The 15,500-nt window shown below is 48.3% G+C and overlaps 2 long non-coding RNA genes across 2 annotated transcripts in view; one reads left to right on the top strand and one right to left on the bottom strand.

Moving 5' to 3' along the window:
* Nucleotides 1–15,500, bottom strand: part of LOC140394412 (uncharacterized) — a 142,317-nt gene that overhangs the window by 73,882 nt on the left and 52,935 nt on the right. The gene's annotated exons all lie outside the window — the stretch shown is intronic.
* Nucleotides 903–4,627, top strand: LOC140394410 (uncharacterized). The gene is made up of 3 exons (XR_011935873.1): nucleotides 903–1,101; nucleotides 1,753–1,902; nucleotides 4,103–4,627. It is a non-coding gene; the product is annotated as an uncharacterized lncRNA (long non-coding RNA).

The following is a 15,500-nucleotide window of genomic DNA, read 5'->3' as shown; positions in this document are numbered from 1 at the left end:
TACGTGAGGAATGGTACACTTCTGAGAATGACGAGAGATTTGATTGCCATCACAGATTGCGTGAGCAAATCCCGAGCAGTTTACAACTTTAATCTGAATCAGAAATGAAATGCAGCCATTCCAGTACAATCATTATCCTTCTGTGTACGCTGTGATGCTCGTGAAAGCTGCATCAATGCTTTGGAAGCATACTGGCGGATGACACAGGCATCCCAGTGCTCTCAATCTAATGTTGTTTGATGAGCTCCGCATTAAAGAACTAATTAATGCAAAGTGACTCTTGCTTATTGAATGGGGATGAGCAGGTAATTAATGGGAAATGGCATCAGAACTGTACAATTTTAACCCGCGTCTATCAAGGAACAACGTGCTAATAAAAACTGATGGGTGAACAGAATGTGGGCATGTGGATCGAGTCTAGAGATGGGGTTTGCTGTAATCGATGGGAGAGGACTGAGAGTTACCTGATTTTCAGTTTCTGTCTGGTGGCAACCCACTTCATCTGCTGCCTTCTCTATCTCTGAACCAGGGGGAAATTTAGATCCCTTGCTTTTCTCCACACAACCACAGATAGCAACACAAACTTTACACAGCACGTTTAGCGAAATAAAACAAAACGCGTTAGGGATCCGGGGGCACCGAGATCCCAGGTTCAATTCCGGCCCCGGGTCACTGTCCGTGTGGAGTTTGCACATTCTCCCCATGTATGCGTGGGTCTCACCCCCACAACCCAAAGATGTGCAGGTTAGGCCGATTAGCTACAATACATTGCCCCTTAATTGGAAATAAAAATAATTCCGTACCTTAAATTTTAAAAAAACTTCCAAAGGCATTTATCGAGTGCTATCACACAGAATGTGACCCCAAGCCCGGGGTTCTATTTTAACGACGGGGGTCTCATCCGCCAGTTGGAGGACCAGCGTGGAGCTCCAAGCAGTTCCGTGAGTGAGTGCCAACGGATTTAAATGCTCTTCAGGAACTCTAAGTGGCCACCATCGGGCCCCCACCATGACTGAGGTACTGGAAGTCCCACCCCACCTGCCAAGAGCTGCCATCCAATCAGAGACCGGCCCAGGATCGCAGAGGGCCATCAGGCCAAAGGTGAGTGAAGGTGACATCTCCCTGAGTTCGCCGCTTTTCGGGGCCCGCAGAATCGGTGAACCGGCGCCGGTCCCGATTTCTTGCGGGAACATGGATTCTCCTCCCCCGCGCCGGCCACGATATCGGGGCGAGGGTGCGGAGATTCCAGCCCATGGTCATTCGGCTTTGGCCCATAGTTAAACAATGAGATGTATGAATTTCACCTACGTCCATATTTAATCAAAGGTTTGACACTATGTGTAATGCAAATGCAAAATGTCGGTATTCCCAAGAGCTCTGGTGGGCAATCTGTGGCCCAGGAGCCCAGGTGCTACGTGCATCCCATCTGGGTTCTGAGCGTGGCCCACGAGTCATTTTGTTGACTGTTGCCACATTCTGCTGATTTCTGTCTGCATAGTTTCTGATCCTCCCGGTACACTTGAAGTGATACACACATAAAACAAGGGTGTGTGGAGTGAGGTGGGTGCTGATTGCTCACAACATTGACTGTGAGAGCCGGGCCCTCCCTCTGCTTCCAATCAAGTGTAAACATTTCTTTTGTTTTTACCATTTGAAGTTGATAGTCCTATTAATATATCAATTACTAAGCATTTTCTGCAACTCATTATGAAATATTTGGCATGTATTAAATATATTTCATCTGATTCATAGGGTCAGAGTCAGTGAACAAGTCCGAGTTCAATCTTGCGGCCCACTGAGATGAAGGAGGACCACTCACGCGGCCCACTCCCGATCACTGGTCTAGAGTTTCGAAGAATGAGAGGCGATCTCATTGAAACTTTAGTGGTCACCAAGGAGCCGGTAAGAGAGTCCAACGCAAAGGTTTATTGTCAGAGTAAACTATGTACTTGCACAATTTACTCACACAACAGCACAGCTCCCACCTGGGCCGCCTTTTATGTCCCAAGTCCAAGATCCCTCCGATGAGCCTCTTTACCGCAGAGGTACGTGGAAGTTATTTTAAGGTAGAGATTGATAGATTTCTGATTCACAATAAGGGTGCCCGACCGGAAATGTGTTAAGTCGCGCAAAAAGACATTGGGCGTGCGTCCTGCCATGATTGTGGACTTGCACAATATTCCGGTCGTCGGGCACCTGCGAGGGCCAGAAACGCGCTTGCAGGCGGCACATGGCGCAGTGGTTAGCACTGGGACTGCGGTGCTGAGGACCAGGGTTCGAATCCCAGCCCTGGGCCACTGTCTGTGTGGAGTTTGCACATTCTCCCCATGTCTGCGTGGGTTCCACCCCCACAACCCAAAGATGTGCAGCTTAGGTGGATTGGCCACGCTGAATTGCCCCTTAATTGGAAAAGAATATAATTGGGTTCTCTAAAAAAAATTTTTAAAAGAAAAAGAAACGCGCTTGTCAACTATCAAGCAGTCAACCTAGCCATTGAAGGAGGCCAACAAAATGTAACTATAGGCAGCCTGTTTGCTTTTACATTCGGCGGGAGGACCGCTGGGCCAGGCAGCCGTTATCGTTTAGCTTCACCCTTGATCCAGACAGGGATAACTGTCAGGGTTCAAATAAAATTGAAACATGTGTGTGTGGGGACTGAGGTTTGTGTTTGGCCGCGTTGCCGAGATGCTCTCTGCATCGTTTTTCACCGCAATTTATTTTTCACAGGTCAGCATTTCCCTGAGACGACTCCGCAGCGGCCGTCCCCCACCAAGGAAACACATTCGAAGCGCCAGCCCGCACTCTGCCTGTCCTCAGCCATCGCCGGCAGCGCTCAGCCTTTTTACAGACCAAGTTTCACCCTGGCCTATTAATTTGCTAGCCAGCGTGAAATTCCACTCCGGGCCCAACCGCAGCCGGGAATGGGTTTCCCCTCCGTCTTCCGGGATCACCGAGTTGCCACTGCGAGCCCTTGCTGAAGGTTGAGGGTGGGAATGTTGATGATGGTGGGTAGGGTGCTGATCAAGTGTTTGAATATACATCCATTTTTATCTTTCAGTCATTATAGAAGCCAGGTGTAGACCTTAACATGACTCTTTATTAGCATTGTCATCCCTACTTAGCCATATTCCTGGAGGATTCATTCTTTCCTCCCATTACCTTTCTGTTGGCAGTTTGATACGCCCATTCTCACAACTTATTAACAGATGCCCATTGAGAACTGTCACTTCAATACCCAATTGGATAATTCTTGAATCTCAGTAATTATCATTCTTACCCCCATCTCCAATATCTCATGTGAGAAAAAGGGTTTAAGTTATTTCACGTTGTTTTTTCAATGCCCCCGTGAGTGTTCTCCGAGATTGTCAACAGCAGCGTTTTCAGGAGATTAACCTCTCAATTTCTGAGAGTTCTGGATTAATCCTGGAGGGTTGATAGTCCTGCTATCCACCCCTGTTTCAGCTGGGGATTACTCCGAATGTATCTGTCTCAAATGGACGGGAGCACAGATTGTGGCCAAACGCTCTCTGTAAGGAGTATCCTGCAAACACTTTCGCTCTGGCTTGATGTTTGTTGCACAAACACTCCAACTTTCCAAATCTTTGAACTTCAGATTGGGAACCTTTGCCATATTAGGCAGTGTTGGCTTCCCAGAGGCGATTCTTATCACTTTATGTTTACACCAGGGAGCAGAAACAAAAATTCAACATTTTTCTGCATTTTGTTTTAGCTAACGGAATTTGTAAGACATTTGAGTGTCACCCCTAAGGGCTACTCAGTGGAGTTAAGTAGAGAGACCTTTGAAATCTGAACTGTGCTTGTGGAGAGCAATGCTTTTAAGTACACATCTAATACAGCTTGCCTCAGATGAGCTGATCAGAATTTTGCGGACTGCAAGTGAAGTCTATTAATGGCTGTCGTGCCTATCTATTTAGTACCATAACTAGCGGATTAGCCTTTCATCACGAACACTTTCAAAGAAATTGAAATCATTAGCGAGGAACATGGGAAAGATGTATAATAAGCAGACAACCTGATACAGAATTCTGATGAAGGACCCTGGACCCGAAGCACTAACCTTTCCTAATTCCTCTCTCCACAGCTGCTGCCTGATCTGCTGAGTGCTTCTGTCATTTTCTGTGCTTACTATCAAATGGAGACCAATTCTTGGCACGACATCAAGGGCAAACCTTTGCCCTCGTTGCAATAGTCTTCTCACAGGACTTGGTGTAGAAGAGTTTGGAGGGAATCTTTGGTTTGAATGGGAAGTGGCGACAACGCTATGAGCAAGGCTACAAATAACGAGGAGCTTCAGTGGTGAAAACCACAGTTGATTATTTGAAGGGAATTAAGGACTCAATTTTAACTCAAAACCTATTCACTTGATCAGGCCCTAAAAGGTGACAATCAGGCGGGAAGACAGACATATGAACATTGGGACACAGCAAAAAATATTTTTCAAACAATTAGTGGGAGCCTTCCCACACCATGCGGCCATTTTGAATTTGACACGTGCTAACATCTGGTGGAAATTATTGCAGTCTTTCACAAAGGCATCACCTCTTCAAAGAATCGGTTCTACTTGGTGAAGTGCCACTTAACTAAAGAAGTTCAAACAGTTCGAAAAGGTTTTGCCTCTGATTTTTCATCCATTGTTCTTTGCTTAAAAACTCCATCTGGCTGCAGATCCAGAATGCGTGCTGCACCAGAGGCTCCATTTCAACTTCCACATGGAAAGGCAGCGTTGCAAGCAGGCCCACCTTGGAGTGCCAGCAAGGAGGCTCAGCCTGTTTTAATGGATGGGTCTCGTGAAAGTGCCCTTTGCTATGACGACCAGACATCCAGGTCTTGCCAGGAAAGTCTCAGTTTTTCATTAGACATCATGGTGGCCGGGAAACCCGCTCAAAACAGCCCAAATATCCAATTTTTCAGCTTTTCACTCTTTACATGAACCATATCCAGACATTTTCATCAACTCAACACCTTTTTCACACAGCATCAGAGTCTCTGCTCTTCACGTCCTCTCCCCTCCCCTTTACCTCACGCCCCATTCACTGTCGGCAAACCCCAAAACGCAGGATTCTCTGGGCTGCACTCCGCGAATCGGATTCTCGCCCACACACTGACCATGAAGCAGATCTGCTGGGAACCTCTATCATTCGCAGAGACCCTGCTCACCTGATACTGTTGCCGGCACTGGGGGTGAGCTTCTATTCCAAAATGGATGGTTCTCAATGGGACAGCTTTTTGCTGGTCTGGCTGGTTCACCTTTCAGTTACCTGGTTGGCCATTCCATCGGAACGCTCTGATTGGTCAATGAGGCATTCCATGGAGGAAGCCAGCGGGAAGAGAGCCAGAGGCCAATGTGCGTTGCATTCATTTTCAGAGGTTCTGGGGATAATTTCTAGGTGGCATTGGGGGCAATTTCTAGGAGGCGTTGGGAATAATTTCCTCCTATGACCTCCAATTTAGCCTATGACCACTCTTGTGTTCGGTTTTCGTTGTCTAGCAAGAACGTTCCAGAGATGTAGAGGAAAGGATTGCAAAGATGATTCTGGATAGGAGCGAAAGCAACAGGGTAGTTGTTATGGGGAACTTTAACTTTCCAAATATTGACTGGAAACGCTATAGTTTGAGTACTTCAGATGGGTCCGTTTTTGTCCAATGTGTGCAGGAGGGTTTCCTGACACAGTATGTAGATAGGCCAACGAGAGGCGAGGCCATATTGGATTTGGTACTGGATAATGAACCAGGACAGGTGTTGGATTTGGAGGTAGGTGAGCACTTTGGTGATAGTGACCACAATTCGATTATGTTTACTTTAGCGATGGAAAGGGATAGGTATATACCGCAGGGCAAGAGTTATATCTGGGGGAAAGGCAATTATGATGCGATGAGGCAAGACTTAGGATGCATCGGATGGGGAGGAAAACTGCAGGGGATGGGCACAATGGAAATGTGGAGCTTGTTCAAGGAACAGCTACTGCGTGTCCTTGATAAGTATGTACCTGTCAGGCAGGGAGGAAGTGGTCGAGTGAGGGAACCGTGGTTTACTAAAGCAGTCGAAACACTTGTCAAGAGGAAGAAGGAGGCTTATGTAAAGATGAGACATGAAGGTTCAGTTAGGGTGCTCAAGAGTTACAAGTTAGCTAGGAAGGACCTAAAAAGAGAGCTAAGAAGAGCCAGGAGGGGACATGAGAAGTCTTTGGCAGGTAGGATCAAGGACAACCCTAAAGCTTTCTATAGATACGTCAGGAACAAACAAATGACTAGGGTAAGAGTAGGGCCAGTCAAGGACAGTAGTGGGAAGTTGTGCTTGGAGTCCGAGGAGATAGGAGAGGTGCTAAATGAATATTTTTCGTCAGTATTCACACAGGAAAAAGACAATGTTGTCGAGGAGAATACTGAGATTCAGGCTATTAGACTAGAAGGGCTTGAGGTTCATAAGGAGGAGGTGTTAGCAATTCTGGAAAGTGTGAAAATAGATAAGTCCCCTGGGCCAGATGGGATTTATCCTAGAATTCTCTGGGAAGCTAGGGAAGAGATTGCTGAGCCTTTGGCTTTGATCTTTAAGTCATCTTTGTCTACAGGAATAGTGCCAGAAGACTGGAGGATAGCAAATGTTGTCCCCTTGTTCAAGAAGAGGAGTAGAGACAACCCAGGTAACTATAGACCAGTGAGCCTTACTTCTGTTGTGGGCAAAATCTTGGAAAGGTTTATAAGAGATAGGATGTATAATCATCTGGAAAGGAATAATTTGATTAGAGATAGTCAACAGGGTTTTGTGAAGGGTAGGTCGTGCCTCACAAACCTTATTGAGTTCTTTGAGAAGGTAACCAAACAGGTGGATGAGGGTGAAGCAGTTGATGTGGTGTACATGGATTTCAGTAAAGCATTTGATAAGGTTCCCCATGGTAGGCTACTGCAGAAAATACGGAGGCATGCGATTCAGGGTGATTTAGCAGTTTGGATCAGAAATTGGCTAGCTGGAAGAAGACAAAGGGTGGTGGTTGATGGGAAAGGTTCAGACTGGAGTCCAGTTACTAGTGGTGTACCACAAGGATCTGTTATGGGGCCACTGCTGTTTGTCATTTTTATAAATGACCTGGAGAAGGGCGTAGAAGGATGGGTGAGTAAATTTGCAGATGACACTAAAGTCGGTGGAGTTGTGGACAGCGTGGAAGGATGTTACAAGTTACAGAGGGAAATAGATAAGCTGCAGCGCTGGGCTGAGAGGTGGCAAATGGAGTTTAATGCAGAAAAGTGTGAGGTGATTCATTTTGGAAGGAATAACAGGAAGACAGAGTACTGGGCTAATGGTAAGATTCTTGGCAGTGTGGATGAGCAGAGAGATCTCGGTGTCCATGTACATAGATCCCTGAAAGTTGCCACGCAGGTTGAGAGGGTTGTTAAGAAGGCATACGGTGTGTTAGCTTTTATTGGTAGAGGGATTGAGTTTCGGAGCCATGAGGTCATGTTGCAGCTGTACAAAACTCTGGTGCGGCCGCATTTGGAGTATTGCGTGCAATTCTGGTCGCCGCATTATAGGAAGGATGTGGAAGCATTGGAAAGGGTGCAGAGGAGATTTACCAGAATGTTGCCTGGTATGGAGGGAAGATCTTATGAGGAAAGGCTGAGGGACTTGAGGCTGCTTTCGTTAGAGAGAAGAAGGTTAAGAGGTGACTTAATTGAGGCATACAAGATGATCAGAGGATTGGATAGGGTGGACAGTGAGATCCTTTTTCCTCGGATGGTGATGTCTAGCATGAGGGGACATAGCTTTAAATTGAGGGGAGATAGTTATAAGACAGATGTCAGAGGTAGGTTCTTTACTCAGAGAGTAGTAAGGGCGTGGAATGCCCTGCCTGCAACAGTAATGGACTCGCCAACACTACGGGCATTCAAATGGTCATTGGATAGACATATGGACGATAAGGGAATAGTGTAGATGGGCTTTAGAGTGGTTTCACAGATCGGCGCAACATCGAGGGCCGAAGGGCCTGTACTGCGCTGTAATGTTCTATGTTCTATGTTCTATCTTCAGAACTGCTGGTGACTTGTCCAAACCAGTGTTTTAATTAATGCATACATGGGAAGATAACGATCAGATACAGAGCAAGTTATCATAGAGTTTCTTTAGACTCCCCTAGAACTACCCTTATGCACGTCTTACAACCTTCTGAGGATCACTGGATCTGCCCTGACTTTTATCTGAGTGTCTTGTCACATGACCACTATCACGAGACTGTATGGTGGATCTGTACCGCCGCCTGCTGATTGCAGGTCACACCACCAAGTATATACAACACCATCTACAGGCATATCACCACAACCACCTGGGAGCGGGGAGGGAATCAGCCTCTGGGTGATGACAGAAGATTGATAGCTGTGTCTGCCAACCATGAGCCGCGCTTGAAGAGGTCATCAGACGACACCCATCGGTAAACCACCAATCAGCACTGAGGAAGCTGGCAGGAAAGTTTGGTTGGGCTGTGCCACATTCAGTCAAACTTCTCATTGACAGATTGTGCACTTCCGTGCCGGCGCTTCTGGGTCCAATTGAGGTGCATTTGCTGGTTAAAATCCAGCCATTGACTGAAAACGTCTCTGGTCAGAATCCAACGGACAACTGAAAATAAAGAGAGGCCTTGGTTCTCCGCCCAGAGGCAGTGGAAACGTGGATGGCTGCAAACCCACTCCCCGCTGGCAGTCGGATCGGGGTTCACAGCCGCTTGCCAACTGAAGGATACTAATGGATGCAAATGCGTCCTCATGAGCCATAGCAGGCCAGGCACCAGAATCCCCATGCCACGTGTTTCTCCGGTCCTCTGGGATGGGAATCAGGTGGCGGGAATCACTACTGGGATTTACCAGCATGGCCCTGACGTGGTGGACCTTGCTGTGGGCCAAGGGCGTAAGGAGTTACCCCAAAGTCCATTCAATGGCCACCATCCCCTCCCACAATGCAAAACCTACCCACCCCTCCCCTACAAAACCCCTCCCACAGCCTCCCCCAAGACCTCCTAAAACAGGAGACATCCCAGAAACCCCCAGATAGGGAGACAACCCCCCTGAGATCCCCTACATAGGGAGACCCCCTAGATAGGGAGAATCCCCCCCGCCCCCGCCCCAGAGACAGGCATTCTAATCACCCTCCTTCACACTCAAGTGATATTGAAGTGCTGAGCTGGAAATTGTCAGCACTTAACTCTCTTTGAAGTGGTTGATGTTTGTCAACATTGTGGTTACTGCTCTTCAGAGTTATTCATCCACAAAGGCAGACAAACGAAACAAGGCTCATAGGTGTGTTTGTGGAAGCTGTCAATCACAGCCCACTGAGAGAAATTAATGAATGGACTTGTAGCTAAAATATCTGAGGTGTTTAAACACAGGTCACTGATTTTCTCTTGGTGTTTCCTCTGTCTGAGCCAGCAGCTGTATGCCCAGGTGAGTGTTACAACAGTAGTTTTTTCTCTGTGAGTGGTCCCTTTAGCTAGGGGGTCTGTGTGTGTGGTCCCTTTAGCTAGGAGGGCTCTGTGAGGGCTCCCTTTAGCCAAGAGATCTCTGTGAGGGTTCCCTCTCGCTTGGGGGTCTCTTTGAGTGCTCCCTTTAGCTCAGGGGTCTCTGTGAGGGCTCCCTTTAGCTCACAGGTCTCTGTGAGTGCTCCCTTTAGCTCAGGGGTCTCTGTGAGGGCTCCCTTTAGCTCGCAGGTCTCTGTGAGTGCTCCCTTTAGCTAGGAGGGCTCTGTGAGGGCTCCCTTTAGCTAGGGGGTCTCTGTGAGGGGTCCCTTTAGCCAAGGGGTCTCTGTGAGTGGTCCCTTTAGCTAGGGGGTCTCTGTGAGTGGTCCCTTTAGCTAGGGGGTCTCTGTGAGGGATCCCTACTCAGGGGATCTCTGGGAGGTTTATCTATTCAAGGGATCTCTGGGGGGTGTATCTCTATTCAAGGGGTCTCTGGGAGGGTTCCCCTATTCTGGGTGTCTCTGTGGGGGGTTCCCCCTATTCGGGGGGGTCTCAGGGGACGGTCCCCGTATTCAGGGAGTCTCTGGGGGGCGGGCAGATTTGGTCACCCTCGCACTTGGGCAAAGAGGGGGATCCCAGATAACCCAGGGGTGGGGAGGAGGGGGGGGGGAGCTGATCCGCGACGCGGGGGCTGGGGTGCTGCCTGGCGATGCAGGGGGGCTGGGGTGCTGCCTAGAGATGCAGGGGGGCTGGGGTGCTGCCTAGTGATGCAGGGGACTGGCCAGCCATAGGAACCTGTTATCGGGCCACCTGTTCAAAATGGCGGATTGTATCAGAAATCCCCCATATTCCTCACCATGCATGAATTTACTAGGCGAGGGCTATTGAATTGGTTCCTGATTTGCACTCTCAGCGAGAGCACAAATCATTTCCAATTCACCTTCAGAGGGAGAGCATAGTCACCCAAACGGAGAATCCTGGCCAGAGCTTTTAAACGGAGATCGGCCTAATCATCGTGCATTACACAGTAAAGTTTCAGCGGAATAGACGATTCCGGCATCTTGTGACAAGCAAAACCTTGGTTTAGTTCTTTTTAAGAAAATGAGGCAGAAATGTCATTGAGACAAATGTCTGGATTTGCAGCTGCTTGTCTTCAATAACGGAGTGTCTGATCGTGTTGTCACCTGTGGCTGGACATATTCTTGGAGATGCCACCTTCGCGGAGCCTTCCCAAGGCTTTTCAAAATGTCCCAACTTTTCAAAAGCGGGTCACCCTACGACTGGCCACGCCAAAACAACCAGGGGACGAGCTACCCTGCTGAACAAGTCATGGGCCAGGAACCTTCCCCACAGACCGAGGGAGACTGGAGAGAGTGCCAGAGTGTGGTATTCAGATGAAGGATCAGCCATGATTATATTGAAGGATGGAGCTGGCTCAAAGGGCCGAATGATGGATTCCTGCTCCTGTTTTCTATCGGGCTGGCTTTACCACGCCCTCCGTGGCCTGTTTTCTGGCGGCAGAGGAAGCTCATTATTGGCCAGCGGCGGGATCTTCGTTGGCATTGTTCGCCAGCCACGCCGCCGGGGGACATGCCCCGGGGAGTCTCCATCGGCACGACCGGGGGATCCGCCTCGGGAAGGGCTGGAAAATCCAGCCCTATGTTTCACCCCAAAGGAAATCAAGTGGGCCAGGGGGAGAACTCCGCTGGGTGGGGGTGGGGGAGCCAGAGGACATTCCTGCTGCCCCCCTCCCCCCCAAGCCTCCAATTAAACCGAAACAAGAAATAAAGAAGTTGCATGGATATCACACCCTTCATTTCCTTTCAGGGTATCCCAAATGCAGTTTTACGATCCAGGTACTTTTTTTGAAGTGCAGTCACTTTTGCAATGCAGGAAATGCAGCAGTCAGTTTGCACACAGCAAGATCCCAGAGAACGGCAATGAGCTTAGGCCACGCCAATCACCCCATCCATTTACCCAGGCTTCAGATTAATAATAATAATCTTTACTTTGTCACAAGTAGGCTTACATTAACACTGCAATGAAGTTACTGTGAAAATCCCCTAGTCGCCACATTCCGGCGCCTGTTCGGGAATGTCCAATTCACCTAACAGCACGTCTTTCGGGACTTGTGGGAGGAAACCGGAGCACCCGGAGGAAACCCACGCAGACACGGGGAGAACGTGCAGACTGCGCACAGACAGTGACCCAAGCCGGGAATCGAACCCGGGACCCTGCCGTTGTGAAGCAACAGTGCTAACCAGTGTACTTCATCAGATGCCAGTTGGTGCACTTCAGCCAACTCGGAGTATGAGAGGAATGGCTGAATCTCCTGTTCGCCCCACTCCATTTTATCTGCCCCCAACCAACACCTTGATCACCAGCCAAGCCGATTTCGGGAGTTATAATCGGAGGGCACGCGAGTGTGCAGTTTTGAAGGTAAATCAGATTTCTATTCTGCTTTGCTCCATGAGTAAATTCTCCATGGTTTCAAAGTCATGACTATTTAATTGACCTTCTTTCCCTGTTAATGGCAAATTTTTATTTGTTTTCTTTTTCTTCAAAAGTAAAATTCTAAGTCCACCGGTTTTCTGTGAATTTCATTAGTCAAAGTGCCACAGGGGTGTTCAGTTTCATTGATCAACCTGGAAAGTGAAAGTTTTGGCGTTGCAACGAGGAATCAAGGTTAATGCGGTCAGGGGTGTATTTTATTCGAACCTAAATATAGTACTGGAAAGATGTTAAAACAAGAGTCTTGAGCCGGAGAATGATCATTGAAGTGACAGCCTCACTGGGCCAAAACTCTTTCATCTTTTTCGATCGCGGAACAGCTGTAACTGCCCTCTGAGGTTTTCTGCGCTTTCAAAGTTAGATTTGCTTTTGCTGTGGGCAGCCACAGTCCTCGGCAGGATGGCCCCCTCTGTGCCCAGGCACTGCCGTTTCCAATGGCTGCTGCTCTAATCACATCCTTACTCCTCTGAGCAAAATCAGTGAGCCGGAGGTCAGATGCCAAAATAACTTTTCCACGCAGAGACCTTTCCTTAACTCCGTCTCCTCAGATGTCGGAAAACCTCTCGCGGGGTAAAGTGAGACTTGCTGTCAGATTCCTCAGGCTAATTTTGGCCACTGAAGCAGTTAAATACAGTTAAGGGAGGCGTCCCTGTGCTCCTGCTGTTCGCCAACTCCCAGCCTTCCTGAAACAACTATTTGTGTTCCACATCATTTCCCGAAGCAATCCACCCCCCCCCCCCCCCCCGCCCCCCCCAGACTCAACGTGCTCCCACCTCTCGCCCCGCCATGCTTCCACCAGACGGATGAATTTTCAGCTCAGAATCTAAGCATTCCCTCAGACCACGAGTTAGTGTGAGAGGTACGAAGATGTGAAACAGGAGCAGGCCATTCAGCCCCTCTGCACCTCCTTCCCCATTTGGTAAGATCATGGCTGATTTGATTGTCATAATATCCACTCATGTATATAATGAGATGCAGACAGGCAGTGATTGACACACAGGATGACCAGTAAGCATACATCACAGCACAGCCAATCACCAGACAGGGCACGACCACTATAAAGCCAGAGGGCACTAGGTTTCCCGCTCTCTCGGGACCCAGCTACTGAGACAGTCAGAGTCCACGAGCTACCAAGTTCAAACACCATGCGGTAGCTAGTAAGTCTGGTCAGGCTACTACAAGGTCACTAGTCAGATCAGTATAGTGTATACCCACAGCTGAATATGTACAGCAGTTCATCTAGTTGAATAAGAAAACAGTTCTCCTCACTTTCGCCTTGAATGGCAGACCCCTCATTCTGAAACGGTGCCCCTCATTCTAGTCTCTCTGATAAGCAGAATAACCCTCTCGGCAGCCATGCTGTCAAGTCCCCTCAGGATCTTCTATGTTTCTATAAGATCACTTCTCATTCTTCTAAACTGCAGTCTGTTATATTACTCTTTCGGTAAGATATCTCGTTACTCTTTGCTTCTTATCCAGAACCGGCTGATGGTGTGATTCTGAAGAAGCCACAAGTTGTCAACTTAAAGCAAACTAATTTATTGAGTAGCGATTGATTAATATTGAGTTTGCACACTCCACAGAACTATAACTAGTAATCAAGTAATTTATATTAAAGTATTAACTAATTCAAACTCCACATGCTAAACTATGCTGTGATCTATCTTACACTCTACTGTCTACTTCCTGGTTGGAAGAGAGACCAAGATCCTCTAGGTGTTCTTATTTATAGTGGGATCCAATGTTGCCCTCTAGTGGTTGTGTTACACTGAGATGTAATAAATTAATCCTTTAGTTATCTACATATATACATATCATTACACAGTGGACACAGGTCCATCATCTCCAAGCTTAGGCTGAGGAAAGCCGCAATCTCAGGAAGTGAAGTTTGTGCAGGGAATTTCTTTTTACTGTTATTGCACATTGCTCCATTCAGCATTTAAAAGCATTCGCAGATATATGGCAGCCGACTGGATTCAGCTCATTCGAGGCTATCATGGGAACCAAGGTAAGTCCTGAGGGCAGTTGCTATATATAACTTGCCAGGGAATGGAATGAGTGTGTATCTAATTCCCAGGAATGTCACAGTTCCTGGGAAAATCGTGATTTTAAATTATCCTCGTGTTCAAATCCCTCCATGGCCTCACCGTTCTCCATCGCCCTATCCTCTTCCAGCTCCGCAACCTCGAGAGAACATATCCTGCCTCTCTGTCTGTTAGCTTTGACAAAGGATCATCTGGACTCGAAACGTGAGCTCTTTTCTCTCCCTACAGATGCTGCCAGACCTGCTGAGATTTTCCAGCATTTTCTCTTTGGTTTCAGATTCCAGCATCCGCAATAATTTGTTTTCATCCTGTAACCTGCCTCCAATCTGACATTCTCTTGTGCATCTCCCATTTCCTTCACCGCATCATTGATGGCCCTCCCTCTAGCTGCTGAGGTCCTACCCCCTGGAATTCCACCTGAAATTCCATCCCTAAACCTCTCCAACTTCCAACTTCCCCTGTGAGTCGCTCCTCAAAACCTACCACCTTGATCGTTCTGATCCCCTATTCTAATATCTCCTTGTGTCGCTGTCAGTCAAACTTTGTCTGATAGCATTCCCGTGAAGTGCCTTGGGGGAATTTTACAATGCGAAAGATGCCGTATAAATGCAAGTTGTTGTTGTATATGCATCTCTACTCTTTGGACTGCAGTTAAAGTCCACAGACTGGCGAGTTCAGCGGGGTGTTTCATGGCGATTGCAGCACTAAGAAACACCCCGCTATCCAACGGCACTTTGCTGTCTTTTTTGATCTTGAGTTTCTCCTCACCAAACCTCCTCAGGGACAGCATGGTAGCATTGTGGATAGCACAATTGCTTCACAGCTCCAGGGTCCCAGGTTCGATTCCGGCTTGGGTCACTGTCTGTGCGGAGTCTGCACATCCTCCCCGTGTGTGCGTGGGTTTCCTCCGGGTGCTCCGGTTTCCTCCCACAGTCCAAAGATGTGCAGGTTAGGTGGATTGGCCGTGCTAAATTGCCCTTAGTGTCCAAAATTGCCCTTAGTGTTGGGTGGGGTTACTGGGTTATGGGGATAGGGTGGCGGTGTTGACCTTGGGTAGGGTGCTCTTTCTGCACTGTAAATTCTATGAAGGCCGCACTTAGAGGGAATTCCTGCTAGCGGAAAGGCTCCTCGTAAATCGGGTGCCATTTTGTCCAGTAGCCCTGATCTGCCCCCCCCCCCCCCCCCCCCAATCCACCGCCTTTCAAGCCTCCACTCTTTTGAGGGTGTTAGGTTGGCAGTACCAGTGTTCCCAGGTGCCAGAGAGAGTGCCTGGGTGCCATTCTGCCCTCAACCACCCGGGGGTCACCAATGGCTTGGGTAACCCCGCCAGATGGCCATTACAGCTGATCCGCGTTTGTATGGATCAGTACTAAACAGCGCCCTGGCGAGGTCTCCCAGGCACGACAGTGAGACTCGGGTGCTGGGCGAATCCAGCGTCTGGGTATTTAAACGGGGCGCAATGGGGTCGCTGAATCATCCGCATTAA

The sequence above is a fragment of the Scyliorhinus torazame genome, chromosome 17 (assembly GCF_047496885.1).
Source record: "Scyliorhinus torazame isolate Kashiwa2021f chromosome 17, sScyTor2.1, whole genome shotgun sequence".
Classification (NCBI taxonomy): domain Eukaryota; kingdom Metazoa; phylum Chordata; class Chondrichthyes; order Carcharhiniformes; family Scyliorhinidae; genus Scyliorhinus; species Scyliorhinus torazame.
The sequence above is the reverse complement of the archived record's forward strand: the minus strand, read 5'-3'. Positions and strand labels throughout refer to the sequence as shown.